General features: G+C 37.9%; 1 protein-coding gene across 7 annotated transcripts in view; it reads left to right on the plus strand.

Moving 5' to 3' along the window:
- Positions 1–17,020, plus strand: part of CDC42SE2 (CDC42 small effector 2) — a 111,582-nt gene that overhangs the window by 26,075 nt on the left and 68,487 nt on the right. For 2 of the 7 annotated variants that reach the window (XM_060296172.2, XM_030869719.3), the window contains one exon: positions 8,982–9,145. The exons of 2 other annotated variants lie outside the window; for them this stretch is intronic. The gene's annotated coding sequence lies outside the window, so the exon portion shown is untranslated. Of the gene's footprint in view, positions 1–7,544; positions 7,561–8,981; positions 9,146–17,020 lie in introns of those variants that run through there. 3 more of the 7 variants (XM_060296173.2, XM_030869721.3, XM_060296174.1) reach the window with 2 other exon arrangements.

The raw sequence follows: 17,020 nt of genomic DNA on the forward strand, positions 1-17,020 counted from the left end.
TGTGTACGGTATTAGGGAGTGTTGTAATTTCATTCTTTTACATGTAGCTGTCCAGTTTTCCCAGTACCACTTATTGAAGAGACTGTCTTTTCTCCATTGTATATTCTTGCCTCCTTTGTCATAGATTAGGTGACCCTAGGTGCTTGGGTTTATTTCTGGAGTTTCTATCCTGTTCTACTGATCTATATTTTTGTCTTTGTACTGGTACCATACTGTTTTGATTTGTGTAGCTTTGTAGTATAGTCTGATGTCAGGGAGCCTGATTCGTCCAGCGCTGTTTTTCTTTCTCAAGATTGCTTTGGCTATTTGGGGTCTTTTGTGTTTCCATACAAATTGTAAAAATTTTTGTTCCAATTCTTTGATGAAATTAGGCAGTGCATATTTTGAACTTGAAATACTGTGTCAGAGTTCATTGCAAAAAATAAACACTGCTTGCCAAAAATCCTGACCCTGTGGGTTGTGCTTATTCACGTTAAAGGAAAATGTTGCTATAGAACTTGTTAGTTCTCATTGTCAACCAGCTAGATTCGGTATGTTTTCCTGTCAGAAATGATCTTTCTTCTTTTTCAGGTTTTTCTTTTTCTTTTTTTGTGGCTGCGTTGGGCCTTTGTTGCTGCGCGTGGGCTTTCTCTAGCTGTGGGGGGGTGGCTACTCTTTTTGTGGTGCGTGGGCTTCTCGTGACTTCTCTTGTTGCAGAGCATAGGCTTTAGTAGTTTTGGTGCACGGGCTCAGTAGTTGTGGCGCACGGATGTAGTTGCTCTGAGGCATGTGGGATCTTCCCGGACCAGGGATCAAACCCATGTCCCCCGCATTGGTAGGCGGATTCTTAATCACCGCACCACCAGGGAAGTCCCTTCTTTTTCAATTCTAAAATGACAGCATCTGCATTGAACAACCATTGGACTAACTACTTTCACTTCTGAATTCAAACATTAATTGGTTCATTAGGTAAGGAGTCTTGCCATGAGTTAGTTTCAGTATTTCGTGCTTTGCTTACATGAGACTCCTCCTCATCCTCCCAGTTATCCCTTTGGTGCACTGGAGATTTCTTGAAGCAAAGTACCTTACTAAGCTTTGAGATGAGTTAGAAGTATGACTTTCTTCTATAACGTATAAGAGCTATTGTGAAAGGGAAGGTAGAAAAAGGGAATGAATGATGCCCATCAGTTTTAGAAAAGAGTACAGGAGGAAGTTGGAGATCTGGAATTTGATTTCCTGAAACTGTCCAGACCCAGGTACCTCCTGCAAAATATCAAACCTTACACTGGTTTGAAGACCCTTGAGTTAGGGGAACAGCATATCTTCTGCTTTAATTGGTATTGTGCATTAATCCTTCTAAGTAAATTATCTCATTTACTTTTAAATTTTGCCTTGAAAGCTTTGTTTGACAGATTTATAACTGACCTTTATGATGAAATAGAGTGGTTTTTACAGGAGTCCATGAACCAATGAACATAGTAATCAGAACCTCTTGGAAGTGATTATTAAAATAGAAGAATTAGAAAAAAGGGAAATGATCTTTACCTCACACTTGACACCAAGATAAATATTTGGTTTTCCAGATTTGAGTATAAAAGAGAAAACCTTAAACACATTAGAAGGAAACATGGATCAATATAAAGACTCTTGGGTGTGGGGAAAGCCTTCATAAGCAGTCCAACACAATTATTTTTTCATTTATAAAGTCTCCAAGGCTTTCCTCGTGGCACAGTGGTTAAGAATCTGCCTGCCAATGTAGGGGACACGGGTTCGAGCTCTGGTCCAGGAAGATCCGACATGCCGCGGAGCAACTAAGCCCGTGCGCCACAACTACTGAAGCCTGCTCGCCTAAAGCCCGTGCTCTGCAACAAGACAAGCCAACCGCAATGGGAAGCCTGCGCACCGCAACGAAGAGTAGTCCCTGCTCACCGCAACTAGAGAAAGCCCACGCACAGCAATGAAGACCCAACACAGCCAAAAATAAATAAATAAATTAAAAAAAATAAAAGAAGTCTCCAAATTATTGTTATATACCTGTGTTTTAAAAAAATGTGAAGTAGTATCTTTTTCAGTAATCCAATTTTGAAATGCATGTAAGATTAACATTTACATCTAAGTTATCTTGCAGTTTCTTTTTTTTAACAGGTTTTAACATTTTTTAAGATTATTTTTTTAGGTATCTATCTGTGTATCTGTGTATCTGTCTACCTATGCCGGGTCTTATTTGTGGCATGCAGGATCTTCGTTGCTGTGTGTGGGATCTTTAGTTGTGGCATGTTTTAGTTGTGGCATGTTTTAGTTACGGCACGCAAACTCTTAGTTGGGACATGTGGGATCTAGTTCCCTGACCAGGGATTGAACCTGGGTGCCCTGCATTGGGAGTGCAGAGTCTTAGCCACTGGACCACCAGGGAAGTCCCATCTTGCAGTTTCATATATCATCTTTTCTCTTCTGCTCTTCAGCACAAAGAACCCTACAAAGTGCTCTTGTAATAAATATGACCTAGTACCCATGAACCTTCCTAATGATTCCTTTGCTAAGTTTAGGGGTTATTTGGCTTTTGGTCGCAGACATGGTTGGTTGTACTTGTGCAGAAATGGGTAGAATTAAAGTTGTTAGGAAATCAGTCTGCCATGTTCTCTTGGAACAAACTATTGACTACCAAGCTTCTTTAAAATGGAGATCTTCATACTGAATAATAATAATATGTATACTTAAAAATTTGAATGTTGAATAGCTGAACACATAGAGATTTTTATAGTACAAGTTGCAGACTTGACAGATTTTTTTTTAAAGTATTTACTTATTTTTTGGGCTGTATTGGGTCTCAGTTGCGGCACGCAGGATCTTTCGTTGCTCTGTGCGGGCTCCTTGTTGTGGCATGCGGGCTTCTCTGTAGTTGTGGTGTGGGCTCCAGAGCATGTGGGCTCTGTAGTTGCGGTACGTGGGCTCCAGAGTACGTGGGCTCTGTAGTTGCGGCATGCGGGCTTAGTTGCCCTGCGGTACATGGAATCCCAGTTCCCTGACCAGGAATTGAACCCACGTCTCCCACATCGGAAGGCAGATCCTTAACCACTGGACCACCAGGGAAGTCCCCAGACTTGTCAGATTTTAATAATCTAAAAATGAGTAAGAACCTATTTTCCTTTTGTTCTTATTTTTCTTTAAAGTATTCCCTCCTGCCCATCCCCAATGAACAATTTGTCAGTGACTGTTTTACTTCTGGCCCTAGTGTGCCAGGGCCCAATTGAAATGCAGAGTGATTTCTCTGCAAGAGAATGACACAATTTACCACATCTTAATTCCTTATGAAGGTAGTTGGGACAAATGAAACATGTACTTTCTCAAGATAAGTTGAAATTTCAGCCCTCTCTGTATTTATCAGAAATAATACCATACTGAGTCACACTCTCATGACTGAAAAAGCACAGCTGGTAGGAGAAGTTGCATGTTAATGATGTTGTTAGTGTAGGAGGGCCACTACATATAAGGAAGCAGAGACTCAGTTAAGTACCTGCTCTTTGGGTTAATATTCAGAAGGACCAGGAAACATTATCCTTGGTCAAATAGGCTAAATTAAATTGAGACACTGGAGGATTCACAGGGTATATCAAATCTGGATCAAACTAAAATGTAACAGTCTCATTTGACACAATATAGAAAATTAATACAAAATAAAAAGGACAAATTACTGATCAGTTTGAGAACTATGGCTTATGTTGCCTTGAAGGGAAGATGTATTATACTTTTTAGTTATGTATATTTTTCTTTTGTGGGATTAAATAAAGGCATTGAGTTATTCAATAAATACTTAACTGCTCTCACTATGTGCCAGGCACTCAGGTATTAGGCGTTTGGCTGCAAACGAAAACAAAAATCTGTCTCTTCATAAAACCCTATGTTCTTACTGGTGAAGAAAAATAATAAGTGAGTAATGTATATACAGAATGCCAAAAAAATTTAAAGCACTGTGAGGAAAAATAAAGCATGGGAGCAAGATGGGGACTGCCAGGCTAGGGAACAGGGTATTGCAGTTTTAAATAGGATGGCAAAGAAAGGACTCAATGAAAAGACAATAAAAAGCCATTACAGCATCATTTGTGATAAAGATAAATACTGGCAGCAACCCAGATATCCATCTCTATGAGATTGGTTGAATATATTATGCATCTATATAGTGAAATGCTGTACAATAATAAGTCCTACATATACAGAATGATCTCCAAAAATTAGTGAAGTGATAGAAACAAGGTGCAGAATGATATACAGAATATGTTACCATTGATGTCTATCACATACATGATATATTTTCCTAAATGCATGGAATCTCAGTGGAAAGATATATAAAAAAACTGTTAATAATGGTTGTCTTTGGAGTGAAGGGTGATTTGTGGACAGGGAGTGAGGATGAAACTTTATATCTCATTTTACTATGTGTTACGACGTCAGAATAAGTAAGTAAGATGTAAAATAAGAACATGGAAAATTGTCAAATTAGAAAATGATGGAAAAGCACATACATTCATAAAACCTAGTGGCCTAGATAGCTGTCTAGCCTAGGTAGTGAATAAATGGGATAGTTAATAGAAACATGGACTCACTTCTGATGAGCTGGAGACCTTGTTGACAGTGACTGTTCCAGAGCAAGGCCAAAATCCTGTTTTGTTTGCGTAGTGGGTTGTAGTGATCATGACTGTAACATTTAGATTTGTCTGACTTTTTTCACTCTTCTAATCAAATGGAAGCTGTATTCATTTCGTAGGGCTTCTACAATGAAGTACCCCAGAAACTTGCCTCATAGTTCTGGAGGCTAGAAGTCCAAAATCAGGGTGTCATCAGGGCCATGTTCCTCCTGAAACCTGTAGCAGAATCCTTCCTTGCCTCTCCCTAGGTTCTGGTGGTTTGCTGGCAATCCTTGGCATTCCTAGGCTTGCAGGTACATAATCCAATCTCTGATTTGTCATCATGTGGTTTTCTCTGTTTGTCTCTCTGTCTTCTTCACAATGCCAGCTTCTCATAACGACACTGATCATATTGGATTTAGAGGCCCACCCTACTCCAGTATGACCTCATTTTAACTAATATCTGCAACAACCCTATTTCCAAATAAGGTCACATTCAGATGTCCTGGGGGGTTAGGACTTCAACATATCTTTTTTTGAGGGGTGGGAGAGAGAATGGGACACAGTTCAACCCATAACAGGCTTTCCAGTTTAAATTGCTTCCCTATTACAGCCTTTCATATATGTAGAAGTGTTTTGGAAAGTTGTATAGAAAGATACAAGTTTAGTTTATTTTTAAAAACTCTTACTATAAAAGTTTTTCTTATGGGGAGAAAAAACCATCCCACCTCCCTGAATAAAATCATACTGAAGAGTGCAACATATTTATTAAAGCTGATGTTTTCGTGAAAATAATTTTTTTTCTCTCTAAATATTGTGAAAGGAGAGTATGGGCATTGTAAGTAGAAATGAGTTAAACATGATAGTGAGTTACTAATTTAGACATTTTATGTGCTTTTTAAAAAATAAGAATACCTTATATTCTCTTTTTGCATTTTTATTCTCACTCCTGAGGAAATAGCTTCCTTTCCAGATCAGTTTAACCTCAAGGTACAGCAGAGAGGACAAAGTCTTCTATTTTTCACCCCATTCTTCTCAGTAGTTTTTCTTCTTGTACTCATAGCCATTACAATTCTGTGAAACATTAGGAAACTTAAATCTTTAAAATTCTCCCTTGCCTTTCCCTTTTCCTCATGTATAAATCAGAAACCAAATATTTGTTAGTCTTCAAAGTCGTTTTAAAAGTTATTATATCCTAAACTTTTTCATTGCAGCGCGCAGGCTTCTCTTTAGTTGTGGCATGTGGGTTTTCTCTTCTCTAGTTGTGGCGCACGGGTTTTCTCTTCTCTAGTTGTGGTGCACAGGCTCCAGGGCACATGGACTCTGTAGTTGAGGCACGTGGGCTCTGTAGTTGGTGGCACATGAGCTCTCTAGTTGAGGTGCGCGAGCTCAGTAGTTGTGGCATGTGGGCTTAGTTGCCCTGTGGCATGTGGGATCTTAGTTCCCTGACCAGGGATTGAACCCACATCCCCTGCATTGTAAGGCGGATTCTTTACCACTGGACCATCAGGGAAGTCCCTGTATACGTATTTTAAAATGTCCTCTGACTTGCTGAGAAAATTACTCTCATAATGTTATATCACATTTTAAACCCATTCCCCTTCTGATGTTCACACTCCTGATGGCTTACTCTGTGCCAGACCATGTTTCAAGCATTTTACATGTATTAACCTAATTTAAACCTCAAAATAGCCTTATGAATTATACCCATTTTACAGTTTAGGAAAGTGAAGCATGGTGAATAAGTTGCCTAAAGTCAACACATCTAACAAGTGGCAGAGCCAGTATTCAAACTTTGACAGTTTGATTCCAGGGCCTGTTTTCTTTCTTGCTTTCTTGCTTGCTTGCTTGCTTGCTTCCTTCCTTCACTTAACCTAAGTGAATGGTCATATGCATTTGTTTACAGTGTACTTACGGAGGAAATAAATGGCAGTGATTTATTGCAGTGCTAATAGGCATTATAGTGATAGTTATGAGATTTGGGGCAAATTTCTTTACCTTTCTGAGTCTGTAAAATGAGGGCATTGAACTAGATTTCTTACAGATCTTTTTCCCTGTTAGATGTATATTTCTTTGGGAAGAAAAAGGAATTGGCATTTGACATTAAATGAGCAAGGAAATGGGACATGTATTTAGCACATTTTCCTTTCAAAATCAGAGTAATTTTATAGGGTCAAGGAATGATGATGTAAGCCACTATCCATTGTGGAAAAGTGGAAAGTAAACAAAAATGTTACTGTAAGACTTAGGACTTTAGCTTCTTGTAGTTTGATCAGCTTAAACTGCAGACTTTCGAATTGCAGTGGATTTGGGCATTTAAGAATAGATTTTATTTTTAAGTTCATAAGATGATCTGAGGATTGGAAGAAATCATAAACTTGAACTAAAGCAACTGTCTGTGGGACTTTTTTTTTTAAGCGTTTAAAACTTAATTTAATTTAATTTATTTTATTGTCTTTGGGAATTTTGAATCACTGTCTTAATATCCCAGCCTCTGATGATAGGTATCCCAAGGCAGGACATTCCACCTTTAGGCAGCAGTGCCTCAGATAGAACATATATCCCCTACTCATTCACTCTAGTTCTGCCATTTGGGATGATGCAGAACTAATATGATTTTTCTCTGTGACAGCCGTTAAAGGTATTGAAAGGTAGCACTGTTAACTCATTTCTTTGAAAATTCAGCCTTTTTTCCATAGCAATACAGTGGAACTGAGACTGGTTAACTTGGAGAATAGAAATCTCTGGGTGGAGATGGGAGTATGCAGTTTTGATGCTGTCTGAAATTTAATGGTTAAGTTCAGCTCAGGAAGTAATGCATTTTGTGTATCCACTCATCTGTTGGTGGACAGTTAATTTGTTTCTAGTTTTTGGCTCTTACAAATAAAGCTGCTTTTGTGGACATAAACTTTCATTTTTCTTAGGTACACACCTAGGAATGGAATGGCTGGGTTGTAGGGTAAGTGAACAAGTGTTCTATAGAAAAAGAATTGATTTTTGAGTATTGATTTTTGTATCCTGCAACCTTCCTAAACTCACTCATTAGTTTTGGTCATCTTTCAGTTTTCTTAATTACATTTTCGGATTAAGCATAATGTCCTAGTTCATTGTCAGCTTAGATGTGAAGAAATGTGTAAGCTTACAAAATGTAATGCATCACTTTGATATGTGGCATCCCCAGTGTTTTCTTTTTATGAAATACTAGTATTCCTTCTAATATGGAACTTTGAAATTTCAAACTGTCATTATTTAAATAGTTGAATTTATAGGCAGTTTCAGGAAAGTAATTCTGAGGGAGGAATTGCTGTTTATTTTTATGGTTTTTATGGGATTCTAAGAATCAGTTCACATTATATATTTAAAGAATCAACCACTTTGGTGATGTTTTTGGGAGGATGAGGGAGCGTGTATGATAAGGACTTAGAGGTTTCAGCACAAACTGCATGGATCCCAGTCCAGTTTACTGAAATGAGGAAGACTGAGAAAGCAGTGCATTTGGGATCATCATTTCAGCCTTGACATGTTGGGTTTTAGGCCTGTTGTTTGTTGGCTTTGTTAAGTGCTTATAAGTTTATTCGAAGGACTGTAAATGAAGAAATATATCTTAGGTTAAAAATAGGCCTAAGATCATACAACTAGTTATTTGCAGAATTAGATCTCAAACCTAGGGCCCTCTGACTCCAAAGCCAGTGTGGTTATTCCTATGCTATATTATATCCATAAGGCAGAAAAACAGGCTTGGCTTTGACAATAATAAATGTTTCCCATGAGCTATTATAAATATATAGCAGAGTTTGCAAGCTTAGATGCAGTCTTCTAATTTATAACTAGATAAAGAGCTGTAGGCAGCTCTCCTTTAACACTCTGTGCAGACCAGTCCTGTGTGCTGCCACCAAACATAAATGTGTGTTGGATTTTGCTCGGTGCATTAAGAGTTGCACCTGGTAGGGGCTTCCCTGGTGGCGCAGTGGTTGAGAGTCTGCCTGCCGATGCAGGGGACACGGGTTTGTGCCCGGGTCCAGGAAGATCCCACATGTCGCGGAGCAGCTAGGCCCGTGAACCATGGCCGCTGAGCCTGCACTTCCGGAGCCTGTGCTCTGCAACGGGAGAGGCCCGCGTACGGGGGGGGGGGGGGGGAAGAGTTGCACCTGGTATACTGTGGACACAACAATAAATTTACATGCTGGGAAAAGGGTGGTAACTGTGTAATAAGCACATTACAACCTTTGGAATGCAGGTTGCTTAGTTTGAACATGGGGCTTGGTGACTCTGGTGTTTAAGCTCAGTTTTCATGTGGATCAGTTAATTATAGGTGGGTGGGGGAGGAAGGAATTGCTCCCTGCAGCATTTTGCCTCCTAATTGCATGCTTTCATTTGCAGATAGGGCCAGTTGTGAGTGTGTGGATTTTTGAGTAAAACCTCGAACCCAAATGAGAAGAAACCTTCAAGAAACAACTTATACTGACAGTGAGTTTACAGTCATCTGTATGCATATTATGGAATGTTCTCAACCCAGAGATAGCTCTCTTGACAAGGAGTGAGTGGTGAGTCTGACTATCCCCACTGGTAATTAACCTAAATCCTTCTCTTAAAGAGAAGACAACTCCTGCATGCTTAGCATTTACCGACTGTTGAATAGTAAGTTAATTTTTGTGTTAACAGAAGATGACTCCAGCACAGTTTAAGAGAATTCTTATCCCTAAAAGTGTGTTTAATGTGTGATTGCAGTTTGACTTTCTTCAGTTAGACACATCCCTTCCTTTGCCTATGTGTTTCTATCTTTTTTTTTTCCCCCAGTCCAAATAATACCACCCTCCAAGGCCTGTCTTCCTTGATATATTCAGCCATCACTAAAGTGATGGTCATGATAGTTAATAGCATCCATGCTAATCTTGGTTATGGTAGGTCTCATTGCCATTGGAAGTGATTGTTTTAGGAATGGGCGTGAGATCCAGTTTTGGCCAATGGGAAATAAAAGGAAAGTCTGCAAGAGGCTCTTGGGAGAAGTTTTCTTGCTTTTGAGAAAGAAGAAAAGAGATTGTCCTTCCTGTAGAGCTTGTTTTATCTGGATGTGACATCTGGAACTGCTATAGCTATCTTGCCTGAAGGTGATTCCCTTACTTAAAGGTGGGCAGAGGGAAGAGAATTCCAGAGAAGTAGAACTGGAGCCACGTTCACTATTCCTAGAACCACCTTCACTGTAGATTCCTTATTATGTGAGATAATAAATTTTCTTATTGTTTAGGCAGTTTTGCCTTTAGATTTTCTGTTACTTGTTGTGGATATCATCCCAGTTCACTTGATCCTCCTCTTTCTGATTACCCACTGGCATTTGTACTTCATTCTCTTCTGAGCTGTCCAGTAATGTTTGTGTATATTGCCTTTGTAGCACATTATAAACTTTGTGATGTCAAGGGCTATGTTTATATCCCTGCTATGTCTACTAGTTCTGTCTTCTTAAAAAGCCATCATTGCACATTTACTGAATTAAATTATTTGAACAGTAGAGGATTTGAAAAATCAATTCATAGATTTGAAAAATTATAGAGATTCTTTTAATGCACATTCCTTTCTTTGACCACACTGCTTTCCTCTAGGATTATGAATGAAGTTTGGCTTTTGATTTAAGATGACTTGTGTGTAACACACTTTCAATTGGTTGGTTCTACGATTTGCTATTTGTTTTTATTCAACTTTACCATGAAAATCAGCTCCTCTCCTGTATATTTGAGTATTGGCTTTTAATCTCATAGATTTTGTTGTCTTCTCTGTTATAAAAATGGAATCATTTACCTTCTATTTTTTGTGCTAGTTACAGGAATGAGGGACATGATAGTAGAAACATAATAATTGAGAAATAATTTGTATTTGGCTTTGGAATGCACGCTGTCAAAAAGACTCCCTAAAGTGTGCATCTCTGTTTTGTTCTTAGGACCTAGTTTTGTGTAGGTTTGTGTAGGGGAGAGAGGGTTGGTGATGAATCTAATGTCTTTGAGGAGTCTTGAGTGGCAGGATGGATTATTTAGTTGATTCTATTTTAAAAGCTCTGTAACACCACCCTTCCCCACCCCCCCAACTCAAGATATCCATGTACTTGTCCATCTTTTCTTTAGATTCTGCTATTATAATCTTGAAAAAGTGGGATAAGAACCTTGTTTTCTTCCTGAAAATTTATAATGTTGCTTTCAGTTTTGTTAAGGAATATCATAAACCTTTATTGTAATCTGGTAATACATTCTGAATCCTTCAAAATGACTTATATTCAGGGAAGAATTTACTTTTTTATTTTTTCGTGTTGGGTTGTGATTAAATGGGGGGAATAACTTTTTAAGAAGATAGGGAAAGTTGTATGATGTGCTTGATCCATTAGTTTTAATACAATAATGCCGTTATTTAGTATACTTATTAAGAAGTTCAAATCACCAAGGTCAGCTTTAATGTATTTTATTTCATGTATATTATGAAGAGTTTGTAGGAATGAAGCATGTGTCTTAACCTAAGGCAGACATGGCAGGCATATGATCTAAGCCAAATCAATCAGAATGATCTTAGGACATATACTAGAAATGCCAGGATAAAGGTACTTTTTTTTTCTGCTGAATTTCAACCTGGCAGCCATCTTCCGACCATGAAAGGAAAGTCAGTTGAGTAAGAAGCCAACAGGGAAGGAGTAGAGCAGAGCAAAACACACACCCTGATCACCTCTTGAGATGCTGGATCACGTCTTCCCTGAATACAGTATACCTGGACTTTTCAGTTACCTGAGCCATTAAATTCCAAAACATCACAACTGATACATCCTTATCATCACCCATTCTATACCATGTAATGATAACTGAAGGGACTTGCTAAGACTAGAATTGTGAATTAGGCAAGTATGTCTCTGATACAGGTGTGCAAGGTGACAGATGATGCAGTCCTTTCATTGATTTATTTAAGGTTCAGGTATTAAGTACAAGAGTTAAGGTGGTAAACAAATACGTAGTCTGTGCCATTACTAATGGAGCTTAATGTTGACTGGAAGAGGCTAACAGTACGTGAACAACCCTCCTAATGAATAAGTTCGTATTAACTGAGGTTTGGTTCTAGAAGAAAAGGAGTATCTGTCATCTATACTGATTTGACTCTTTGGTGGAGATGCCTACTGAACCCTTGGCACCCTGGAACTGTAAAACAAATAGTTGTGCGGAACCTGGGTTCTGGCTTTTTTTAGAAGTAGTATAAGTTATTATTGTTTTTTCCGTAAGAAGCCATTAGAAAGGTACAGGACCACAATCCCTTGTTCCAAATCTTAGGGCCAGATATATTTTGGAATTTCACCCTTCTCTGGATTTCAGAAAGGTTTACATGGTATATGTATGCTTAACGTAATACCTCTCTTAGGGAAGGGACAAGAGGCTTTCTATTATTAATAATGCAAATAAAAATGCCTTATATTAGTTCAATTACTAAATGGCAGGCTCTGTATACTGCTCAGCATCATCTTAACTGTTTAATAAATTATATTCATTTTTACACCTGAGAAAATTAAAGACATTAGGTGACTTTATCAAGGTTTATACAGCTAGGAAGTAGTAGAATTGCGATTTCAACCCATATCTGTTTGAATCTGATGTCAGTGCCCTTAACCACTGCTCTGCTGCCTCTTCATTATGCTCTTACAGCTTAAACTCCTGTTTATTGCTAACATTAGGAAGGTTATTTCTTTCTGTTAAGTTTAATCAGTTAACTTAATTAAATTCACTTAGTATTTCTTATAGTCTTGCATTTGATTCACTTAACTTTTCTGGGAATGCAGTCCTTATTTGTAACTAAACGTAATTTTGCTTTATCCTTTCCAGATTTTATACCTTGTATTGGTTCACTTACCAGCTGCATTGGCTAGTGCTTGTAGAACATTGTGATTACAATGAGCATCGTGTCTTGTTCATAATTTAATGCCTCTAATGTTTCACAAAATGCTTACATAATTGGAGTGGGTATAATGTTTTACCACTGAGCATGAAGCCAACCTTTTGGTTTTCCTTAAAATCAAATGTAAAAGAGATCAGCACTTCCCGGGTGACGCACTGGTTAAGAATCTGCCTGCCAGTGCACAGGAACAGGTTCGATCCCTAGTCCGGGAAGATCCGACATGTTGCAGAGCAACTAAGCCCATGCGCCAGAACTACTGAGCCTGCGCTCTAGAGCCCGTGAGCCACAGCTACTGAGCCCTCATGACACAACTACTGAAGCCCACACGCTCTAGGGCCCGCGTGCTGCAACTACCGAGCCTGTGTGCGGCAACTACTGAGCCTGTGTGCGGCAACTACTGAAGGCTGTGCACCGCAACTACCTAGAGCAAGCCACCACAATTAGAAGCCCACGCACCACAACGAAGAGTAGCCTCCACATGCCACAACTAGAGGAAGCCCGCACGCAGCAACGACCCAACGCAGCCAAAAAAAACAAAAGGCAAGCTCACTAAAAAAAAATAAAAGAGATCAATTTACTTGTTTTATTAAGAATTTTTTAAAATTCTGTTTTAACATGTGAGGACCAGATTTTAAAGTGTTAATTGTTGCCAAGTCATAACTGCTCAAAATTAAAAATCATTTAATTAGTTCTATCTACTTATACTGTATTACAATTAAAAAAAAATTTATTTATTTATTGGCTGCGTTGGGTCTTAGTTGAGGCACGCAGGATCTTCGTTGAGGTGTGCAGGCTTCTCTTTAGTTGTGGTGTGCGGGCTCCAGAGCACATGGGCTCTGTAGCTGTGGCACGCAGGCTCTCTAGTTGTGGCGCTTGGGCTTAGTTTCCCCACAGCATGTGGGATCTTAGTTCCCCGAGCAGGGATCGAACTGGTATCCCCTGCATTGCAAGATGGATTCTTAACCACTGGACCACCAGGGAAGTCCCTGTATTTCAATTTTAATCTCTGGTAGTCTTTAAACTTCTTACATCTTTGGTAAATTCATTTTTTTTTTCTTTTTTTTTTTTTTGCGGTACGCGGGCCTCTCACTGTTGTGGCCTCTCCCGTTGCGGAGCACAGGCTCTGGATGCGCAGGCTCAGCGGCCATGGCTCACGGGCCCAGCCGCTCCGCGGCATGCGGGATCTTCCCAGACCGGGGCACGAACCCGTGTCCCCTGCATTGGCAGGCGGATTCTCAACCACTGCGCCACCAGGGAAGCCCTAAATTCATTTTTATACATTTAAAAATATGTTTATTTTACTTTATAATTTGCTGACGTATATTTGTATACTATTTTTTAAATGTTTAATTTATGTGGGCGTAGCATATAATAGGAGCTCAATGAATATATGTTGAATAAGTTAATTTTTATGATTATATGATTAGTGAGGCATCTTGATAGCATTTGTTTTGACTAGTGATAGGAAAATGTTATATCAATTTTATGGAGGGAAAAAAACCCAGAAAATATATGTTCAGAATTAAAAAGTTGTAGTTTCCTGATTTTTTGTTCATGTGGCTGATTTCTAATCCTACCATTTTCATTCTGATTTGATAGCATCTTGCTGTAGGTACCAGCCTACTTAAAACTGTCAGGTGGGTTTAGGTATTAAACACATACACACACACACACACACACACACACACACACACACAAACACACTCACGAGGAATAATTTGTTCATCAGATGTGAAAGAAAGAGGAAATGTGCACATTATAGAAAATTATTAAACTGCAGAGGTTGAATGGGATATTCATTTAAACGATGACCCTGAATGGCTCTGAGTTTCTCCTATTCTAACTTGTAAATATTGATAAAGAAGGAGCTTGGGTGATTTTGAGGGATTAGATTAATAGCATTAACTCTTCAGTTTTGGCAATAGGATCCAAAAAATTTGTCTTTATCAATAGTTAGAAAATATTGTTGCAAGTCTGATTAATTTTTTTAGTGTAAGGGAATGGAACTTGTTATTAAATCTCCAGTTTTTTGGTTGCTGGTGGCCTTAATGTTGGGCCATTTAGCAGCTAGTATGGTATAATAAGTCTTGCCACAGCAGCTGGAATTTATTGTAGCTGTTGCTCTGTGTCCTTACTATAAAGGCCATGATTTCCTTGAGGAAATTATAAAATCAGCCCTCCTTTGGTTTTGATTAAGAAGTATTTTCTGGCAGCATGGGAAAATGCACTATTTGTTTTGTGCTTTATGAACAGAAGACATCCTTTTATAAAAGAAGCCATTTCTTCTTTGAAAAGAAGTCATATGCAGGATGCCTATTTTCATTTATTATTACTGTCTGTTAATATCTGTGAATGCCTTTAGTACACATGTTCGCTGAAAAATGCTTATAGGAAATGATATTAAATTAAATGAAATGTGTTGATCTTAAGGTAGATATAGACATTTTCTGTCCAAGACCATATTCCTGTGGTTCTCTATTTCTGTAGTTCTCTTAAAAAACGGTTGATGTAAAAAAAAAAAGTTGATCTGTAAACCTCACTAAAAAAGTTCAGTGCTGTCTATATTGTCATTGGGTTTTAATGCCCGATAGGCAAGAGTAAATACTACTTCTTAAATATCGACCAACACTTTCATGCCTAATTATTTAACATCCTTAGACATTCTAACTTAAAGTTACTTTTCTCTGATTCCTGCAAATACTTCAAGCAGTTAACAAGGCAGATTACCAGTAGAGCAAACAAATCTTTCTAAAACTTCAATAATTCTTAAAAGTTTAATAAATTAAACTTATAAATTTAGTATATTAAATTTTCTTGTCTTTCAAGTATCTTAGTAGATAGAGCATAGAGTATCATAATGTTATTATAAATATATTAAATAGCACATAAGTATTAATACTGATTGATTTCTATACTTTCCCAGAATTAAGAGATTTATCCACCTAAATGGAAACAATTACTGTTTTAGGCCAGTTAAGGTAATTTGGTTAAAAACTGTAACTGTGGTGCTGATATGAGTAAAGCTATTTGGGTCAAAAACTATAGAGTAAGAATGGGTTTCTGGGCAAAGAAATTTGAGACTGGTAGAGGCCTAGGTCCATAGTGCGCCTGCCAAGACTGAGCTGGCCATTGCTAGGATGAGTGCTTTTCTTAGGCTACAGTTCATTTCTTGCAGCTGGGACTTACTCAAACTCGTAGGTTTTAATTTTATGCAACTCAGTATATTTACCTGAAATGGTGGGGTTTTTTTTAATGCTCCACTTCAGGGAAGGAAGATAGTTTTTTTTCCCTTTAAACTTCTGGAGTTAGGGAAGCTTTTTAGGATTGATAATACAGATATTCTAGTGCGTTGTTAGTGGGAGTGTAAATGTATACATTCTCTTAGAAGAAGATTTGAAAAATATCTGTCAAAACTTAAAATGCCTACCCAAAATTAAAATGTATAAACGCTTTGATCCATCAGTTTCACTTCTTGGAATTTATCCTACAGATAAATCCTGCTTCATCATATCCCACATTTGTGAATTTATAAGATTATTCCTTGTAGCATGTTGGTAGTAGTAAAAGATTACAAGCAACCCAACTTCCCACTTATTGGTGATGAGTTATATCCATATGATAAAATACAGCCTTTCAAATTGAGGGAGGTAGTTTTTAAAAAGTTACTGATAGTGCCTGATTTCCAAGGTAAAGTGTTAATAAGTGAAAAAGCAAGGTGCCAAGTCATGTATGTGGTCACGTGAAAATATTTAAAAAAAAATACATACTTACATTCTCGTATATTATTAGAATTCCTGTGAAAGGCTATGCCAGAAGCTAATATTGGTGTGTGTGTCTTTGGAGGAGAATTGGGTGGCTAGGGATAATGATGACAAGAAGATTTACTTGTTGTGATTTACTGTTGTTTCTTTTGAGTTTTACACCATGGTGGTATTATTACCTACCTATCTGAGCAAAACAAACAAATAAAAAACCCAAATTAATATGTGGCACTTGGTTTAAAAAAAAACAAAAACAGATTCATTCTGTTTTTCATCTTTACTAACTCATGGAATCTCTAAGGATGAGACCTCTAATTACATTAAAAATTTTTTTTTATTGTAGTAAACATGTAACATAAAATTTGCCATCTTAACCAGTTTTAAGTATGTAGTTCAGTAGTGCTAAGTATATTCACATTGTTGTGAAACAGATCTCTGTAACTTTTTCATCTTGCAAAACTGAAAACTCTATACCCATTAAACAACAACTCCCTTTTTTCTCCTATTGCCAGCCCCTGGTAACTACCATTCTACTTTGTTTTCTGTAAATTTGACTACTTTAGGTTGGGACTCCACGCTTTCACTGCTGAGGGCCGGGGTTCAATTCCTGGTCTGAGAACTATAAGATCCTGCAAACCACGTGGTGTGGCCCAAAAAAAAAAAAAAAAAAAAAAAGACTGACTACTTTACACCTCTTATAAGTGGAATCATACAGTATATGTCTTTCTGTGACAAGTTTATTTT

This window comes from Globicephala melas, chromosome 3, assembly GCF_963455315.2.
Source record: "Globicephala melas chromosome 3, mGloMel1.2, whole genome shotgun sequence".
Taxonomy (NCBI): Eukaryota; Metazoa; Chordata; class Mammalia; order Artiodactyla; family Delphinidae; genus Globicephala; species Globicephala melas.